Below are 20,864 nucleotides of genomic sequence, written 5' to 3'. Positions count from 1 at the left end.
GTGAAGCTCGACCAAACGCGCATCACTTGGCAGGGTCCGCGAACCCCCCCCCCGTCCCACGCAATTGGCGTGAGTTGGTACGGTCGATGTCTCACAATAGGTAAATTAACATGGCAGAATCCCCACTAAATCGCTAATTTAACTAATTTAAAGGTGACGGACGTGAAAAAGGAATAGTCCATTCCCACCGCGGGGCTCAGGGCGTGCTGGCTGTCAAATTTGTTTGTACGTGAACCCCGCCGTTCGAGAGCCAAATCCTTCGCAAGCACACGCGCGCGGAGAAAAGATAGCCCTGTGAGCCAATTCGGCTCTTGAATCGGTTGCAACCGCAACAGACAAAAACGTGGACAAGGAAACATCTTAAAGTGACGACGCGCAACAGAAGAATCCAGGAAAAATCAGCAAAGTCTTCCAGAAAAATTTCGATTTAAAGCTTTCGTGACTGCAATGATTCAGAAAAAGCACCGCATATCAACGCTGTGTGCAAAAATCCCAGTGGCATGCAAGTCAAACAATAAACAACCATAAGACAATTTAGATTAAAGTTGTCAGTCGAACTCTGTACTACAACAAACAAATTTGGCTAAACCAAAAAGTTTTCGAAATCACCAAAAATAAAGCTGTGAAAACAATGTAGCAGTGATCATAGGAACTGTGATTAAGATTTAACAATAAACGATATATACATAACCTGTACGACCAAACTTTGCAGCCATAGCTGGCTGCATGAGTCACTCCATAACAGCAGGAGTATCAGTAGCAGTATCAAACATTCTCACTGCACCTTTAAAGATCAGCACACTATAATCAAAACTCAAGATCATACTTTGCAGCGGTCATCCGGAGCGATACCTTTGATTTCAGGCCACTGAATAGCAGTGGCAGCTAGGGGTGTACAACTCCTCTAGAGCAGTTTTGAGTGAAGATCTCATAGGTAGTGATCCAAGTTGCAGTTTATTGGCGATAGCATTCCAGACCCTGGGGGCATCAATAGCAAAGGCCCTTCCTCCGGTTTTTGTACGGCAATAGGGAATGTGAAGCTGGTAAATGAGCGAAGACCTGAGGTCAAATTTGTTCTTTGAAACAGAGAGGAGATCCTGCAGGTAGTCTGCGGATTTTTTTGTAAGTACATCGTGAATAAATAAGATCTGGTGCACAAGCCATCGAACATTGAGAGATGTTAAGTTTGACCCAATTTAGAGATCGTAGTGGTGGGTCCTATATGGGCAGTTCAATGCAAATCTTAAGGCCGAGTGATAAATTGAGTCAAACTTCTTCAGTACAGTACTGGGGGCTCATTTATATACGATGTCATAGTTATCAAGTAGTGGCAGTATGGTAGCTTTTATCAATTCCAAACGGAACATAGGGGGGAAGCAGTGCTTGTGTCGATACAGAAAACCAATTTTAATTTTTGTCTTTTTACCAATATGATCAATGTGATCTTGAAAATTCAGTTTTGAATCAAGGATGACCCAAAGATACTTATTGATCTTGACTTACTCTATTTGATAATTATTTTAGGAATGTAATTGGGGAAAAATAACTTCCTGCTTTAGTCCTGGTGAGAAGCATAGCACCTTGGTTTTGGAGGTATTCAGGACTAGTTTAAGAGCAACTAGCTGATGTTGTAGTTTGTTGAAATCACCCTGGAGCTTAGCAATCATGTCATCCAGAGAGCGGCCAGCAGTAATCAGTATCGTGTCATCTGCAAAAAGAATTACCCTGGAATGATCCAGGTCTGTGCCCAAGTCATTGACATAAGGAGAGAACAAGAGGGGTCCGAGGATGGAACCCTGTGGAACCCCTTTTGTTATCTTAACACTGTTTGACCTCCAACCATTCCACTGCGTGTTTGGAGAAACGAAGGAAACTTAGTTTTGATTTAAAGCTTTGGTGACTGCAGTAATTCATATTCTTAGCTCTTTCGGTAAAGTCACGTTGAAGGGAAAGCAATAAAATATATATTTTATTATTTTATTGTTTTCCCTTCAACATGACTTTTTCCGAAAGAGCTAAGAATAGAAACTTAGTTTACTAAGCAGGGTGTTGTGGTCGACTGTATCAAAGGCTTTGAACAAGTCAAGAAAAAGACTGGCGCAGTACTGCTTAGTATCAAGACTACTGTAAATGTGACTCAGAGAGTCTAATGCAGCAGATGTGGTGCTGTACTTTTTTTCGGAACCCAGATTGGTTTCGAGGTAAGAGATTGTTGTCGGACAGGAAACTGCGCATTTGGTAGTTCAATAATTTTAAAAAATATATTTTCATCAACGGGGACAAAATTGAGATAGGTCGGTAGTTATTTGGATCATCTTTAGGGCCCCCTTTGTGAAGTGGACGAACATAGGAATGTTTCCATTGTAGAGATACTGATGCTTGTTTGATGGACAGATTGAAAATATTGGCTATAGGTTTGTAAATTAGGTGACCAACAGTTAGCAGAGCAAAGACGGGAATGCTATCCGCTCCGGTAGAGGAGGACCCTTTGAAGTAGGACAGCTGTTTCAGAACATTACTTTCGTGGATAGGTTGGAAACTAAATTCGTTGAATGTTTGGACAGGCGTGTAGGAAATTGGATGAGCAGGGGTTACTGCCAATACATTATTAAAAAGGTCACCAGCTTCAGAAAAATTAAGGTTAAAATTGTCTACTACTTTTTGGGGCTCTGAAAAATAGTCCCCATTTCGGTTAAGCGCAACGGGAAGATTATCTGTGTTAGATGCCCTTTCGATACATTTGACTGTTTTTCAGAAGATGATGGCGTTGCCATGCGATTCCAGGAGAGTGGAAGAAAAGTAAAAAAGAATTTGCATGCCGTATTTTTTTGACACATCTATTCCTTAAAATCCTGTATTCTAGCCAGTCTTTGACCAAATTACTTTTCTGAGCACATGCCCAAGCCTTGTCCCTAGTTTTCATGAGCTTAGTAATCAAAGGATCAAACCATGGTGGGCGGTTGCCTTTAATTATAAATCTAACCAACGGAGCATGTTTGTTAAGAATTTGGAGAAACGTGTACCTGATGGTCTCCCACGCCGTAGTTAGGTTGGGGATATCACAGAGCTTGTCAATATCCAAGTGAAGCACATCATTAGTAAATGCCTGAGTGCTGAAGTGCCTCAAAGAGTGCTTATCAACCAATTTAGGAGGGGCTTTGGGTCTGGCTGACGATCTCACCCCAAATATGAAGGAGTGATCACTAAGGTTATTTCCCAGAACACCAGTCAGTGCGAAATTGTAAGGGGCATTTGTGAATAGGACGTCAAGCAGAGTTGACTGTCCCAGATTTTTTAGGTTGGGTCCTGTGGGGACATTTATTAATTGAAATAGGTTAAATGAATCTACAACATTTGTGGCCATGGCCGGCGGGTTTAGCCAATTCCAATTCAGATCACCCATTAAAATTATTTCACCTGTAGGGAGGCCCCCAAGAAGCTCCGTCAGTGCGTTCCCAGCTTCAACATCCTTCCCACTAGGTGGTCTATAGCAGCACACTACCAATATCTGTTTATTTTTAGGGAGAGTGATTCTGAGAGCCAGACCTTCAAAGCAATATTTTTTTTAACAAGGAATGAGCTGGTGAACATGCAATGGCAATTCCACCTCCTTTAGACCCTCGGTCAAGTCGAAAAAGGTTGGAGTTGTCAATCGTAATCTGCAAGTCATTCACCGCCGGAGTGAGAAATGTTTCTGAAAGGCAGAAAAGGTCCGGGTCCAGATTTGACACTTCTAGTTTTAGTTGACTTAATTTAATCACAAGCCCACTGATGATTTGATGTGTAGAACACCAACACCTTTTCTGCCAGAAAATTCTACAGCATCAAATTAGTTCTTTATATTTGGGCCAGGGTGAAGCTCAATACCTCCCAGAAATAAGAAAAGTAGAATTAATAGTTTGCACAGGTAATTTCTGTGAAAGGATGAAGAGTGACGAACCTTGGCCGAATAGCAGCTGCTTACATATGGCGACATTTTTAAAGAGCAGAATGAAGTTAGGAAGGAGTGCTGGTGAAGTGATAGGACAGAGCTAGGGTTTAAAAGGATACAGAGTGGCTATAAGCCGTTTTACTAGCGGGTGCAGTGGCAAATGGAGCATCAAGTACGCACGTTAAATAACGAGGACTGCCAGTGGTGGAGTTGAGTGTGGCACTAGATATGGCCGGGAGGGACAGCAGTAGGATACACAGCAGAAATGCCATCTTTAAAATAACAACAGTTAAACACACAAGTGAAAACGTACAGGTGCTATGGGCAACAGCGGTAACAGGTGCTATGGGCAGCAGCAGTAACAGGTGCTATGGACAGCAGCAGTAACAGGTGCTATGGACTGCAGCAGTAACAGGTGCTATGGGCAGCAGCAGTAACAGGTGCTATGGGCAACAGCAGTAACAGGTGCTATAGGCAGCAGCAGTAACAGGTGCTATAGGCAACAGCAGTAACAGGTGCTATGGGCAACAGCAGTAACAGGTGCTATGGACAGCAGCAGTAACAGGTGTTATGAGCAACAGCAGTAACAGGTGCTATAGGCAACAGCAGTAACAGGTGCTATGGGTAACAGCAGTAACAGGTGCTATAGGCAACAGCAGTAACAGGTGCTGTGGACAGCAGCAGTAACAGGTGCTATGGGCAGCAGCGGTAACAGGTGCTATAGGCAACAGCGGTAACAGCTGCTATGGGCAACAGCAGTAACAGGTGCTATGGGAAACAGCAGTAACAGGTGTTATGGGCAGCAGCAGTAACAGGTGCTATAGGCAACAGCATTAACAGGTGCTATGGGAAACAGCAGTAACAGGTGCTATGGACAGCAGCAGTAACAGGTGTTATGAGCAACAGCAGTAACAGGTGCTATAGGCAACAGCAGTAACAGGTGCTATGGGTAACAGCAGTAACAGGTGCTATAGGCAGCAGCAGTAACAGGTGCTATAGGCAACAGCAGTAACAGGTGCTATGGACAGCAGCAGTAACAGGTGCTATGGGCAGCAGCGGTAACAGGTGCTATAGGCAACAGCGGTAACAGCTGCTATGGGCAACAGCAGTAACAGGTGCTATGGGAAACAGCAGTAACAGGTGTTATGGGCAGCAGCAGTAACAGGTGCTATGGACAGCAGCAGTAACAGGTGCTATGGGCAACAGCAGTAACAGGTGCTATGGACAGCAGCAGTAACAGGTGTTATGAGCAACAGCAGTAACAGGTGCTATAGGCAACAGCAGTAACAGGTGCTATGGGTAACAGCAGTAACAGGTGCTATAGGCAGCAGCAGTAACAGGTGCTATAGGCAACAGCAGTAACAGGTGCTATGGACAGCAGCAGTAACAGGTGCTATGGGCAGCAGCGGTAACAGGTGCTATAGGCAACAGCGGTAACAGCTGCTATGGGCAACAGCAGTAACAGGTGCTATGGGAAACAGCAGTAACAGGTGTTATGGGCAGCAGCAGTAACAGGTGCTATAGGCAACAGCAGTAACAGGTGCTATGGGAAACAGCAGTAACAGGTGCTATGGGCAGCAGCAGTAACAGGTGCTATGGGCAACAGCAGTAACAGGTGCTATAGGCAACAGCAGTAACAGGTGCTATGGGTAACAGCAGTAACAGGTGCTATAGGCAGCAGCAGTAACAGGTGCTATAGGCAACAGCAGTAACAGGTGCTATGGGTAACAGCAGTAACAGGTGCTATAGGCAGCAGCAGTAACAGGTGCTATGGGAAACAGCAGTAACAGGTGTTATGGGCAGCAGCAGTAACAGGTGCTATGGGCAACAGCAGTAACAGGTGCTATAGGCAACAGCAGTAACAGGTGTTATGGGCAGCAGCGGTAACAGGTGCTATGAGCAACAGCGGTAACAGGTGCTATGGGCAACAGCAGTAACAGGTGCTATGGGCAGTAGCAGTAACAGGTGCTATGGGCAACAGCAGTAACAGGTGATATGGGCAGCAGCAGTAACAGGTGCTATGGGCAACAGCAGTAACAGGTGCTATGGGCAACAGCAGTAACAGGTGCTATGGGCAGCAGCAGTAACAGGTGCTATGGGAAACAGCAGTAACAGGTGCTATGGGCAACAGCAGTAACAGGTGCTATGGGAAACAGCAGTAACAGGTGCTATGGGAAACAGCAGTAACAGGTGCTATGGGCAACTGCAGTAACAGGTGCTATGGGAAACAGCAGTAACAGGTGTTATGGGCAACAATAGTAACAGGTGTTATGGGCAACAGCAGTAACAGGTGCTATAGGTAACAGCGGTAACAGGTGCTATGGGCAACAGCAGTAACAGGTGCTATGGGCAACAGCAGTAACAGGTGCTATGGGTAACAGCAGTAACAGGTGCTATGGGCAACAGCAGTAACAGGTGCTATGAGCAACAGCGGTAACAGGCGCTATGGGCAACAGCAGTAACAGGTGCTATGGGCAGCAGCGGTAACAGGTGCTATGGGCAACAGCAGTAACAGTAGTGTAGTGTGTATACTGTACTGTAATGTAACTACTACAGTGTGTACTGTATACAGCGTAGTGTATACTGTACTGTAGTGTAATTATTCAGTGTGTACTGTATGCAGTGTAGTGTGTACTGTACTGCAATTACCACAGTGTGTACTGTATGCAGCGCAGTGTGTATACTGTAGTGTAATTACTACAGTGTGTACTGTATGCAGTGCAGTGTATACTGTATTGTAATTACCATAGTATGTACTGTATGCAGTGTAGTGTGTACTGTACTGTAATTACTACAGTGTGTCTGTATGTAGTGTAGTGTATACTGTACTGTAGTGTAATTACTATAGTGTGTACTGTATGTAGTGTAGTGTGTATACTGTGTTGCAATTACTACAGTGTGTACTGTATGTAGGGTGTATACTGCACTGTAATTACTATAGTATTACTGTACGTAGTGTGGTGTATACTATACTGTAATGACTATAGTGTACTGTATGTAGTGTAGTGTGTATACTGTACTGTAGTGTAATTACTATAGTGTGAACTGTATGTAGTGTGTATACTGTACTGTCATTACTATAGTGTGTACTGTACGTAGTGTGCTGTGTATACAGTACTGTAGTGTAATTACTATAGTGCGTACTGTATATAGTGTAGTGTGTATACTGTACTGTAGTGTAATTACGATAGTGTGTACTGTATGTAGTGTGTACTGTATGTAGTGTATACTACTGTAATTACTATAGTGTGTACTGTATGTAGTGTATACTGTACTGTAGTGTAATTACCAGTGTGTCTGTATGTAGTGTAGTTTGTATAATGTACTGTAATTACTATAGTGTGTACTGTATGTAATGTAGTGTGTATACTGTACTATAGTGTAACTACTATAGTGTGTACTGTATGTAGTGTAGTGTGTATACTATACTGTAGTGTAATTACTATAGTGTGTACTGTATGTAGTGTAGTGTGTATACTGTACTATAGTGTAACTACTAAAGTGCGTACTGTATGTAGTGTAGTGTGTATACTATACTGTAGTGCAATTACTATAGTGTGTACTGTATGTAGTGTAGTGTATACTGTACTGTAGTGTGATTATTATAGTGTGTACTGTATGTAGTGTAGTGTATACTGTACTGTAACTACTATAGTGGGTACTGTATGTAGTGCAGTGTGTATACTGTACTGTAGTGTAACTACTATAGTGCACTGTATGTAGTGTAGTGTATACTGTACTATAGTGTAACTACTATAGTGTGTACTGTATGTAGTGTAGTGTATACTGTACTGTAACTACTATAGTGTGTACTATATGTAGTGTGTATACTGTACTGTGATTACTATAGTGTGTACTGTATGTAGTGTAGTGTATACTGTACTGTAATTACTATAGTGTGTACTGTATGTAGTGTAGTGTGTATATTATACTATAGTGTAACTACTATAGTGCGTACTGTATATAGTGTAGTGTGTATACTATACTGTAGTGTAATTACTATAGTGTGTACTGTATGTAGTGTAGTGTATACTGTACTATAGTGTAACTACTATAGTGTGTACTGTATGTAGTATAGTGTGTATACTGTACTATAGTGTAACTACTAGTGTATACTGTACTGTAACTACTATAGTGGGTACTGTATGTAGTGTAGTGCATACTGTACTGTAACTACTATAATGTGTACTGTATGTAGTGTAGTGTGTATACTGTACTATAGTGTAACTACTATAATGTGTACTGTATGCAGTACAGTATGTGTAGTGTACACACTACAGTACAGTACACAGTACAGTATGTGTAATGTAGACGCAGCACGTCGTGCAGTGCACGTGGCGTGAGCCGTGCGTGTAGTGTACACAGTACAGTACAGTACGTGTAGTGTACACACTACAGTATAGTATGTGTAGTGTACACACTACAGTACAGTACACAGTACAGTATTGTAGTGTAGATGCAGCACGTGCTGCAGTGCACGTGGTGTGAGCCGTGGGTGTAGTGTACACAGTACAGTATGTGTAGTGTACACAGTACAGTAGGTGTAGTGTACACACTGTACAGTACACAGTACAGTATGTGTAGTGTAGACGCAGCACGTGGTGCAGTGCACGTGGCGTGAGCCGTGGATATAGTGTACACAGTACAGTACAGTATGTGTAGTGTACACAGTACAGTACGCAGTACAGTAATTGTAGTGTACACACTACAGTATGTGTAGTGTACACACAGTACAGTACACAGTACAGTATGTGTAGTGTAGACGCAGCACGTGGTGCAGTGCACGTGGCGTGAGCCGTGGGTGTAGTGTACACAGTACAGTACAGTACGTGTAGTGTACACACTACAGTACAGTATGTGTAGTGTACACAGTACAGTACAGTAAGTGTAGTGTACACACTACAGTACAGTATGTGTAGTGTACACAGTACAGTACAGTAAGTGTAGTGTACACACTACAGTACAGTATGTGTAGTGTACACAGTACAGTACACAGTATAGTAATTGTAGTGTACACACTACAGTACAGTATGTGTAGTGTACACACAGTACAGTACACAGTACAGTACGTGTAGTGTAGACGCAGCACGTGGTGCAGTGCACGTGGCGTGAGCCGTGGGTGGCGCTCTGCGCTGTGGTGGAGACCCCGCGGGCTCCTCCCTTCGCCTGTTGCCTCTCTCACAACACCAACACCACCACCACCATCTCTCTCTCTCTCTCGTGTCACACTCTCTCACTCACACTCTCTCTCTCTCGTGTCACACTCTCTCACTCACACTCTCTCAGTCACACTCTCTCACTCACACTCTCTCTCACTCTCTCACTCACACTCGTCACACTCACTCACACTCTCTCACTCACACTCGTCACACTCACTCACACTCTCTCACTCACACTCGTGTCACACTCACTCACACTCTCTCACTCACACTCTCTCACACTCGTCACACTCCGTCTCTCTCTCTCTCTCCCTTCCTCCCAGCTCGCTCTCTCGACACGATTATCATTCGCAAGGCGCCGTCTTCCTCTGCCAGGTGAGTGGTGACGAATATAGCATCGCCAGCACCATCACCATCAGCAGCACCACCACCATCATCAGCACCACCACCATCAGCAGCACCATCAGCAGCACCACCACCACCATCAGCACCACCAGCAGCACCACCACCATCAGCACCAGCACCACCATCAGCAGCACCACCAGCACCACCACCACCAGCACCACCAGCACCACCACCACCATCAGCAGCACCACCAGCACCACCACCATCAGCAGCAGCACCACCATCATCATGAAGCGGCAGTAATTTTAATATTCGGTAACACAGCGGAGATGTCACGGTTATTGTACAGTAGCAGTATCATCATCAGCAGCAGCAGTAACATCAGCAGCATCAGCACCATCAGCAGCAGTATAAACATCACTACAGTATAATTAGGCAGCAGCAGTAGCAGCATCAGCATCATCAGCAGCAGCATCAGTAGCATCAGCACCATCAGCAGCAGTATAAAGATCACTACAGTATAATTAGGCAGCAGCAGTAGCATCAGCACCATCAGTAGCATCATCATCAGCAGCAGCAGTATAAACATCACTACAGTATAATTAGGTAGCATCATCATCAGCAGCAGTATAAAGATCACTACAGTATAATTAGGTAGCATCATCATCAGCAGCAGTATAAAGATCACTACAGTATAATTAGGCAGCATCATCAGCAGCAGCAGTATAAAGATCACTACAGTATAATTAGGCAGTAGCATCAGCACCATCAGCAGCAGTATAAAGATCACTACAGTATAATTAGGCAGCATCAGTAGCATCAGTAGCATCAGCACCATCAGCATCATCAGTAGCATCATCATCAGCAGCAGTATAAAGATCACTACAGTATAATTAGGCAGCATCAGTAGCATCAGCACCATCAGCATCATCAGTAGCATCATCAGCAGCATCGCCAGCATCGCCGCCAGACCAACAACAGCAACAACCACCACAACAACAACCACAACAACAGCAACAACCACCACAACAACAACCACAACAACAGCAACAACCACCACAACAACAACAACCACCACCACAACAACCACCACCACAACCACCACCACAACAACAACCACCACCACAACCACCACAACAACAACCACCACCACAACAACAACCACCACAACAACAACCACAACAACAACAACCACCACCACAACAACAACCACCACAACAACAACCACCACAACCACCACAACAACAACAACCACCACAACAACAACCACCACAACAACAACCACCACAACAACAACCACCACAACAACAACCACCACAACCACCACCACAACAACAACAACCACGCCTCTTCTCGAACCTACAGCACGGGCCACGGTGAGTTGAGCCACGATGTCGCTCAGTGGGTGACTGAGTCAGTAACTGACTGAGTCAGTGGGTGACTGAGTCAGTGGGTGACTGAGTCAGTGGGTGACTGAGCCAGTGGGTGACTGAGTCAGTGGGTGACTGAGTCAGTGAGTAACTGAGTCAGTGGGTGACTGAGTCAGTGGGTGACTGAGTCAGTGGGTGACTGCTTGGTGGGTGACTGAGTCAGTGAGTGACTGAGTCAGTAACTGACTGAGTCAGTGGGTGACTGAGTCAGTGGGTGACTGAGTCAGTGAGTAACTGAGTCAGTGGGTGACTGAGTCAGTGAGTGACTGAGTCAGTGGGTGACTGAGTCAGTGGGTGACTGAGTCAGTGGGTGACTGCTTGGTGGGTGACTGAGTCAGTGAGTGACTGAGTCAGTAACTGACTGAGTCAGTGGGTGACTGAGTCAGTGGGTGACTGAGTCAGTGAGTAACTGAGTCAGTGGGTGACTGAGTCAGTGAGTGACTGAGTCAGTGGGTGACTGAGTCAGTGGGTGACTCGCTCAGTGGGTGACTGAGTCAGTGGGTGACTGAGTCAGTGAGTGACTGAGCCAGTGGGTGACTGAGTCAGTGGGTGACTGAGTCAGTGGGTGACTGAGTCAGTGGGTGACTGAGTCAGTGAGTGACTGAGTCAGTGGGTGACTGAGTCAGTGAGTGACTGAGTCAGTGGGTGACTGCTTGGTGGGTGACTGAGTCAGTGAGTGACTGAGTCAGTGGGTGACTGAGCCAGTGGGTGACTGAGTCAGTGAGTGACTGAGTCAGTGGGTGACTGAGCCAGTGGGTGACTGAGCCAGTGGGTGACTGAGCCAGTGGGTGACTGAGTCAGTGGGTGACTCGCTCGGTGGGTGACTGAGTCAGTGGGTGACTGAGTCAGTGGGTGACTGAGTCAGTAAGTGACTGAGTCAGTAAGTGACTATGTCAGTGGGTGACTGAGTCAGTGGGTTACTGAGTCAGTAAGTGACTGAGTCAGTAAGTGACTAAGTCAGTGGGTGACTGAGTCAGTAGGTGACTGAGTCAGTGAGTGACTGCTTGGTGGGTGACTGAGTCAGTGGGTGACTGAGTCAGTAAGTGACTAAGTCAGTGGGTGACTGAGTCAGTGGGTGACTGAGTCAGTGGGTGACTGAGTCAGTAAGTGACTGAGTCAGTAAGTGACTAAGTCAGTGGGTGACTGAGTCAGTAAGTGACTGAGTCAGTAAATGACTAAGTCAGTGGGTGACTGAGTGGGTGGGTGACTCGCTCAGTGGGTGACTCACTCGGTGAGTGACTGGCTCAGTGGGTGACTCGCTGAGTGAGCGAGTGACCGACTAGCTGGGTGAGTGACTGACTCGTTTGGGTGACTGGCTGAGCGAGCGCGTGAGTGACCAGGTGGATGAATGACTCATTTGGGTGACTGGTCCAGTGGATGACTCGCTGAGCGAGTGAGTGACTAGCTGGGTGAGTGACTGGCTCATTTGGGTCACTGCGTCAGTGAGTGACTCGCTTTGGAGACTGGGCTGAGTGAGTGGCTGGGTGAGTGGCTGGATGGGTGATTGGGTGACTGATTGAGTGACTGACTATTGACTGGCTGAGTTTGCAATTGACCGAGTGGGTGGCTGGCTGTAATTAATGGTTGAGTTGCTGGCTGGGTGTGTGACTATATTTGTGAATAGCCTGGTGATTGGCTGAGTGACTTACTGACTGTCTGAGTGGCTTACTGACTGTCTGAGTGGCTTACTGACTGTCTGAGTGGCTTACTGACTGGCTGAGTGGCTTACTGACTGGCTGAGTGACTTACTGACTGGCTGAGTGGCTTACTGACTGGCTGGGTGGCTTACCGACTGGCTGCGTTGCTTACTGACTGGCTGAGTGACTTACTGACTGGCTGAGTGACTTACTGATTGGCTGAGTGACTTACTGACTGTCTGAGTGACTTACTGACTGGCTGAGTGACTTACTGACTGGCTGAGTGGCTTACTGACTGGCTGAGTGGCTTACTGACTGGCTGAGTGGCTTACTGACTGGCTGAGTAGCTTACTGACTGTCTGAGTGACTTACTGACTGGCTGAGTTGCTTACTGACTGGCTGAGTGACTTACTGACTGGCTGAGTGGCTTACTGACTGGCTGAGTGACTTACTGACTGTCTGAGTGACTTACTGACTGGCTGAGTTTCTTACTGACTGGCTGAGTGACTTACTGATTGGCTGAGTGGCTTACTGACTGGCTGAGTGGCTTACTGACTGGCTGAGTGACTTACTGACTGTCTGAGTGGCTTACTGACTGGCTGAGTGACTTACTGACTGGCTGAGTGACTTACTGACTGGCTGAGTGGCTTACTGACTGGCTGGGTGGCTTACTGACTGGCTGAGTGACTTACTGACTGGCTGAGTGGCTTACTGACTGGCTGAGTGGCTTACTGACTGGCTGAGTGGCTTACCGACTGGCTGGGTGGCTTACTGACTGGCTGAGTGACTTACTGACTGGCTGAGTGACTTACTGACTGGCTGAGTGACTTACTGACTGGCTGAGTTGCTTACTGACTGGCTGAGTGACTTACTGACTGGCTGAGTTGCTTACTGACTGGCTGAGTGACTTACTGACTGGCTGAGTGACTTACTGACTGGCTGAGTGACTTACTGACTGGCTGAGTGACTTACTGATTGGCTGAGTGGCTTACTGACTGGCTGAGTGGCTTACTGACTGGCTGAGTGACTTACTGACTGTCTGAGTGACTTACTGACTGGCTGAGTGGCTTACTGACTGGCTGAATGACTTACTGACTGGCTGAGTGGCTTACTGACTGGCTGGGTGGCTTACTGACTGGCTGAGTGACTTACTGACTGGCTGAGTGGCTTACTGACTTGCTGACTGGCTGACTGACTGGCTGAGTGACTTACTGACTGGCTGAGTGGCTGACTGACTGGCTGAGTGACTTACTGACTGGCTGAGTTGCTTACTGACTGTCTGAGTGGCTTACTGACTGGCTGAGTGGCTGACTGACTGGCTGAGTGGCTTACTGACTTGCTGACTGGCTGACTGACTGGCTGAGTGACTTACTGACTGGCTGAGTGGCTTACTGACTGACTGGGTGGCTTACTGACTGGCTGAGTGGCTTACTGACTGGCTGAGTTGCTTACTGATTGGCTGGGTGACTTACTGACTGGCTGAGTGACTTACTGACTGGCTGAGTGGCTTACTGACTGTCTGAGTGACTTACTGATTGACTGAGTGGCTTACTGACTGTCTGAGTGGCTTACTGACTGGCTGAGTGGCTTACTGACTGGCTGAGTTGCTTACTGACTGGCTGCGTTGCTTACTGACTGGCTGAGTGACTTACTGACTGGCTGAGTGGCTTACTGACTGGCTGAGTGACTTACTGACTGGCTGAGTGGCTTACTGACTGTCTGAGTGACTTACTGACTGGCTGAGTGACTTACTGACTGGCTGAGTGGCTTACTGACTGGTTGGGTGGCTTATTGACTGGCTGAGTTGCTTACTGACTGGCTGAGTGGCTTACTGACTGGCTGGGTGGCTTACTGACTGGCTGAGTGACTTACTGACTGGCTGAGTGGCTTACTGATTGGCTGAGTGGCTTACTGACTGGCTGAGTGACTTACTGACTGGCTGAGTGGCTTACTGACTGGCTGAGTAGCTTACTGACTGGCTGAGTGGCTTACTGACTGGCTGAGTAGCTTACTGACTGGCTGAGTGGCTTACTGACTGGCTGGGTGGCTTACTGACTGGCTGAGTGACTTACTGACTGGCTGAGTGGCTTACTGACTGGCTGAGTGGCTTACTGACTGGCTGAGTGGCTTACTGACTGGCTGGGTGGCTTACTGACTGGCTGAGTGACTTACTGACTGGCTGGGTGGCTTATTGACTGGCTGAGTGACTTACTGACTGGCTGAGTGGCTTACTGACTGGCTGAGTTACTTACTGACTGGCTGAGTGGCTTACTGACTGTCTGAGTGGCTTACTGACTGGCTGAGTGGCTTACTAACTGGCTGAGTGACTTACTGACTGGCTGGGTGACTTACTGACTGGCTGGGTGACTTACTGACTGGCTGAGTGGCTTACTGACTGGCTGAGTGACTTACTGACTGGCTGAGTGGCTTACTGACTGGCTGAGTGGCTTACTGACTGGCTGGGTGGCTTACTGACTGGCTGAGTGACTTACTGACTGGCTGGGTGGCTTACTGACTGGCTGAGTTACTTACTGACTGGCTGAGTGGCTTACTGACTGGCTGAGTGGCTTACTGACTGGCTGAGTGGCTTACTGACTGGCTGAGTGACTTACTGACTGTCTGAGTCACTTACTGACTGGCTGAGTTGCCGACTGACTGGCTGGATAGCTGACGGACTGGCTGAGTGGCTTACTGACTGGCTGAGTTGCCTACTGACTGTCTGAGTGACTTACTGACTGTCTGAGTGACTTACTGACTGGCTGAGTTGCCGACTGACTGGCTGGATAGCTGACGGACTGGGTGCCTTTCTAAGATGGTGAACTCGCTGGGTGGATGACTGATGTTGGGTGGTAGTCTCGTGGGTAATGTGTTCTGTGGTGGGCGGATAGCTGGGTGAATGGTAGTCGAACTAGGTGGCTGGCTGATTGCCTGCCTGGGCTGGTGAGTTGATGGGTTTTGTGGATGGTTAACTGGCTGACCGTGTGTCCGGGATGACTGGCTGGGTGGCATGGTGGCTGAGTGTAAAATATCCATCTATATCTCTGGCTGGGTGGGTGACCTGCTAGCTGAGTGGTTGACTGACCGTCTGCCTGGTTATCTGCTTTGGTGACCAGTGAATCGCAAATTACATGAATTGGATTAGCTAGGCACACAAGGGAAAGTACGTGCTGGATGGCTGGTGTGTTTATATTATTGCCTGGTGTGTGTGTAATGCCTGGGATGTGTGTAATTACTGGGGGTGTGTGTGTAATGCCTGCAGTGTGTGTGTGTATTGCCTGGTGTGTGTGTGTATTGTATGGGCTGTGTGTGTATTGTATGGGCTGTGTGTGTATTGTATTGCCTGGTGTGTGTGTTGTATGGGCTGTGTGTGTATTGTATGGGCTGTGTGTGTATTGTATGGGCTGTGTGTGTGTTTTGCCTGGTGTGTGTCTGTGTGTATTGCCTGGAGTGTGTGTGTGTGTATTGCCTGGTGTGTGTGTGTATTGTATGGACTGTGTGTATGTATTGCCTGGTGTGTGTGTGTAATTACTGGGGGTGTGTGTGTAATGCCTGCAGTGTGTGTGTTTTGCGAGGTGTGTGTGTATTGCCTGGTGTGTGTATTGTATGGGCTGTGTGTGTGTGTATTGTCTGGTGTGTGTGTGTATTGCCTGGTGTGTGTGTGTGTATTGCCTGGTGTGTCTGTGTGTATTGCCCGGGGTGTGTGTGTCTGTGTGTATTGCCTGGTGTGTCTGTGTATTGCCTGGTGTGTGTGTGTATTGCCTGGTGTGTGTGTGTGTGTATTGTATGGGCGGTGTGTGTGTGTGTATTGCCTGGAGTGTCTGTGTGTATTGCCCGGGGTGTGTGTGTCTGTGTGTATTGCCTGGTGTGTCTGTGTGTATTGTATGGGCTGTGTGTGTGTGTATTGCCTGGTGTGTGTATTGTATGGGCTGTGTGTATGTATTGCCTGGTGTGTGTGTGTGTAGTGCCTGGTGTGTCTGTGTGTATTGCCCGGGGTGTGTGTCTGTGTGTATTGCCTGGAGTGTCTGTGTGTATTGCCCGGGGTGTGTGTCTGTTGTTGGGCGTGGCTGTGTGTCTGTGTGTATCGACTGGCGTGTGCGTGAGTGAAACAGTGCATGTGTAAACCTGCTGAGTCTGTGTGTGTGCGGTCACACGGTGTGCGTATGTATTTAATGCAGTCATCGGTATGCGTGTGTGTGTGTGTGCAGTCATAGATGTGTGTGTGTGTGCAGTCATAGATGTGTGTGTGTGTAGTCATTGATGTGTGTGTGTAGTCATAGATGTGTGTGTGTGTAGTCATTGATGTGTGTGTGTGTAGTCATTGATGTGTGTGTGTAGTCATTGATGTGTGTGTGTGCAGTCATAGATGTGTGTGTGTGTAGTCATTGATGTGTGTGTAGTCATTGATGTGTGTGTGTAGTCATAGATGTGTGTGTGTGTTTGCAGTCATTGATGTGTGTCTGTGCAGTCATAGATGTGTGTGTGTAGTCATAGATGTGTATGTGCAGTCATAGATGTGTGTGTGTGTAGTCATTGATGTGTGTGTGTAGTCATAGATGTGTGTGTGTGTAGTCATTGATGTGTGTGTGTAGTCATAGATGTGTGTGTGTGCAGTCATAGATGTGTGTGTAGTCACTGATCTGTGTGTAGTCATAGATGTGTGTGTGTGTGTGCAGTCATAGATGTGTGTGTGTAGTCATTGATGTGTGTGTGCAGTCATAGATGTGTGTGTGTAGTCATAGATGTGTGTGTGTGTAGTCATAGATGTGTGTTGTGCAGTCATAGATGTGTGTGTAGTCATTGATGTGTGTGTGTGTAGTCATTGATGTGTGTGTGTGCAGTCATAGATGTGTGTGTGTGTGCGGTCATAGATGTGTGTGTGTAGTCATAGATGTGTGTGTGTGTAGTCATAGATGTGTGTTGTGCAGTCATAGATGTGTGTGTAGTCATTGATGTGTGTGTGTGTAGTCATTGATGTGTGTGTGTGCAGTCATAGATGTGTGTGTGTGTGTGCGGTCATAGATGTGTGTGTTTGTGCAGTCATAGATGTGTGTGTGTAGTCATAGATGTGTGTGTAGTCATAGATGTGTGTGTGTAGTCACTGATGTGTGTGTGTGTGCAGTCATAGATGTGTGTGTGTAGTCACTGATGCGTGTGTGTGCAGTCATAGATGTGTGTGTGTGCAGTCATAGATGTGTGTGTGTGCAGTCATAGATGTGTGTGTGTAGTCACTGATGCGTGTGTGTGCAGTGTGTGTGTGTAGTCATATATGTGTGTGTGTGCAGTCAGATGTGTGTGTGCAGTCACATGTGTGTGGGTGTGTGTGCAGTCACATGTATGTGTGTGTGTGTGCAGTCACATGTGTGTGGGTGTGTGTGCAGTCACATGTATGTGGGTGTTGGTGCAGTCACATGTATGTGTGTGTGTAGTCACATGTGTGTGTGTGTGTAGTCACATGTGTGTGTGTGTGCAGTCACATGTATGTGTGTGTGTGCAGTCACATGTATGTGTGTGGGTGTGTGTGCAGTCACATGTATGTGGGTGTGTGTACAGTCACATGTATGTGGGTGTGTGCAGTCACATGTATGTGGGTGTGTGTGCAGTCACATGTATGTGTGTGTGCAGTCACATGTATGTGTGTGTGTGTGCAGTCACATGTACAGTGAGGGAAAAAAGTATTTGATCCCCTGCTGATTTTGTACGTTTGCCCACTGACAAAGAAATGATCAGTCTATAATTTTAATGGTAGGTTTCTTTGAACAGTGAGAGACAGAATAACAACAACAAAATCCAGAAAAACGCATTTCAAAAATGTTATAAATTGATTTGCATTTTAATGAGTGAAATAAGTATTTGACCCCTCTGCAAAACATGACTTAGTACTTGGTGGCAAAACCCTTGTTGGCAATCACAGAGGTCAGACGTTTCTTGTAGTTGGCCACCAGGTTTGCACACATCTCAGGAGGGATTTTGTCCCACTCCTCTTTGCAGATCTTCTCCAAGTCATTAAGGTTTCGAGGCTGACGTTTGGCAACTCGAACCTTCAGCTCCCTCCACAGATTTTCTATGGGATTAAGGTCTGGAGACTGGCTAGGCCACTCCAGGACCTTAATGTGCTTCTTCTTGAGCCACTCCTTTGTTGCCTTGGCCGTGGGTTTTGGGTCATTGTCATGCTGGAATACCCATCCACGACCCATTTTCAATGCCCTGGCTGAGGGAAGGAGGTTCTCACCCAAGATTTGAGGGTACATGGCCCCGTCCATCGTCCCTTTGATGCGGTGAAGTTGTCCTGTCCCCTTAGCAGAAAAACACCCCCAAAACATAATGTTTCCACCTCCATGTTTGACGGTGGGGATGGTGTTCTTGGGGTCATAGGCAGCATTCCTCCTCCTCCAAACACGGCGAGTTGAGTTGATGCCAAAGAGCTCCATTTTGGTCTCATCTGACCACAAAACTTTCACCCAGTTGTCCTCTGAATCATTCAGATGTTCATTGGCAAACTTCAGACGGGCATGTATATGTGCTTTCTTGAGCAGGGGGACCTTGCGGGCGCTGCAGGATTTCAGTCCTTCACGGCGTAGTGTGTTACCAATTGTTTTCTTGGTGACTGTGGTCCCAGCTGCCTTGAGATCATTGACAAGATCCTCCCGTGTAGTTCTGGGCTGATTCCTCACCGTTCTCATGATCATTGTAACTCCACGAGGTGAGATCTTGCATGGAGCCCCAGGCCGAGGGAGATTGACAGTTCTTTTGTGTTTCTTCCATTTGCGAATAATCGCACCAACTGTTGTCACCTTCTCACCAAGCTGCTTGGCAATGGTCTTGTAGCCCATTCCAGCCTTGTGTAGGTCTACAATCTTGTCCCTGACATCCTTGGAGAGCTCTTTGGTCTTGGCCATGGTGGAGAGTTTGGAATCTGATTGATTGATTGCCTCTGTGGACAGGTGTCTTTTATACAGGTAACAAGCTGAGATTAGGAGCACTCCCTTTAAGAGTGTGCTCCTAATCTCAGCTCGTTACCTGTATAAAAGACACCTGGGAGCCAGAAATCTTTCTGATTGAGAGGGGGTCAAATACTTATTTCCCTCATTAGAATGCAAATCAATTTATAACATTTTTGACATGCGTTTTTCCGGATTTTGTTGTTATTCTGTCTCTCACTGTTCAAATAAACCTACCATTAAAATTATAGACTGATCATTTCTTTGTCAGTGGGCAAACGTACAAAATCAGCAGGGGATCAAATACTTTTTTCCCTCACTGTATGTGGGTGTGTGTGTGTGCAGTCACATGTATGTGTGTGTGCAGTCACATGTATGTGTGTGTGCAGTCACATGTGTGTGTGTAGTCACATGTATGTGGGTGTGTGTGCAGTCACATGTCTGTGTGTGTGTGTGTGCAGTCACATGTATGTGGGTGTGTGTGTGTGCAGTCACATGTATGTGTGTACAGTCACATGTATGTGGGTGTGTGTGTGCAGTCACATGTATGTGTGTGTGCAGTCACATGTATGTGGGTGTGGGTGCAGTCACATGTATGTGGGTGTGTGTGTGTGCAGTCACATGCATGTGGGTGTGTGTGGGTGCAGTTACATGTATGTGTGTGTGCAGTCACATGTATGTGGGTGTGTGTGCAGTCACATGTATGTGGGTGCAGTCACATGTCTGTGTGTGTGTATGCAGTCACATGTATGTGTGTGGGTGTGTGTGCAGTCACATGTCTGTGTGTGTGTGTGCAGTCACATGTCTGTGTGTGTGTGCAGTCACATGTATGTGGGTGTGTGTGCAGTCACATGTATGTGGGTGTGTGTGCAGTCACGTATGTGGGTGTGTGTGCAGTCACATGTATGTGGGTGTGTGTGCAGTCACATGTATCTGTGTATGTGTGCAGTCACATGTATGTGGGTGTGTGTGCAGTCACATGTATGTGGGTGTGTGTGCAGTCACATGTATGTTGGTGTGTGTGCAGTCACTTGTATGTGGGTGTGTGTGCAGTCTCAGTAGTGTGATGTGTAGTCACGGGAATGTGAGTGTAGTACAGGTGCGTGTATTCACACGAGGGTGTGTGTAGTCACAGGTGTTTGTGTGTGTAGTATAGCTGTGTGTGGTGTACGTGTGTGTGTGTGGTGTACGTGTGTGTGTGGTGTACATATGTGTGTGTAGTACAGCTGTGTGTGTATTCACAGCTGTGCATGTAAGTCCAGTAACAGGTGTTTGTGTGTGTGTGTTCAGTACATGCGTGTGTGTGTAGTACAGGGGTGTATGTAGTTACAGCTGTGTGTGTGTGTAGTCAGCTGTGCGTGTAAGTACAGTAACAGGTATGTGTTCAGTCAGAGAAGTGTGTGTGTGTGTGTAGTACAGCTTTG

The 20,864-nt window shown here is 46.7% G+C and overlaps 1 protein-coding gene and 1 long non-coding RNA gene across 6 annotated transcripts in view; one reads left to right on the top strand and one right to left on the bottom strand.

The window, feature by feature from the left end:
- LOC142906452 (uncharacterized) overlaps nt 1–20,864 on the bottom strand; it is a 397,072-nt gene that overhangs the window by 358,083 nt on the left and 18,125 nt on the right. The gene's annotated exons all lie outside the window — the stretch shown is intronic.
- Nucleotides 8,921–20,864, top strand: part of LOC116956339 (uncharacterized) — an 89,054-nt gene continuing 77,110 nt past the window's right edge. For 2 of the 5 annotated variants that reach the window (XM_076054211.1, XM_032977905.2), the window contains exon 1: nt 8,930–9,465. The gene's annotated coding sequence lies outside the window, so the exon portion shown is untranslated. Of the gene's footprint in view, nt 9,466–9,539; nt 10,812–20,864 lie in introns of those variants that run through there. The other 3 variants (XM_076054213.1, XM_076054212.1, XM_076054215.1) reach the window with 2 other exon arrangements.

The sequence above is a fragment of the Petromyzon marinus genome, chromosome 64 (assembly GCF_048934315.1).
Source record: "Petromyzon marinus isolate PM22_M1 ecotype Great Lakes invasive population chromosome 64, UKy_Petmar_22M1.pri1.0, whole genome shotgun sequence".
Taxonomy (NCBI): Eukaryota; Metazoa; Chordata; class Hyperoartia; order Petromyzontiformes; family Petromyzontidae; genus Petromyzon; species Petromyzon marinus.
This window is presented reverse-complemented; position numbering and strand designations above follow the sequence as displayed.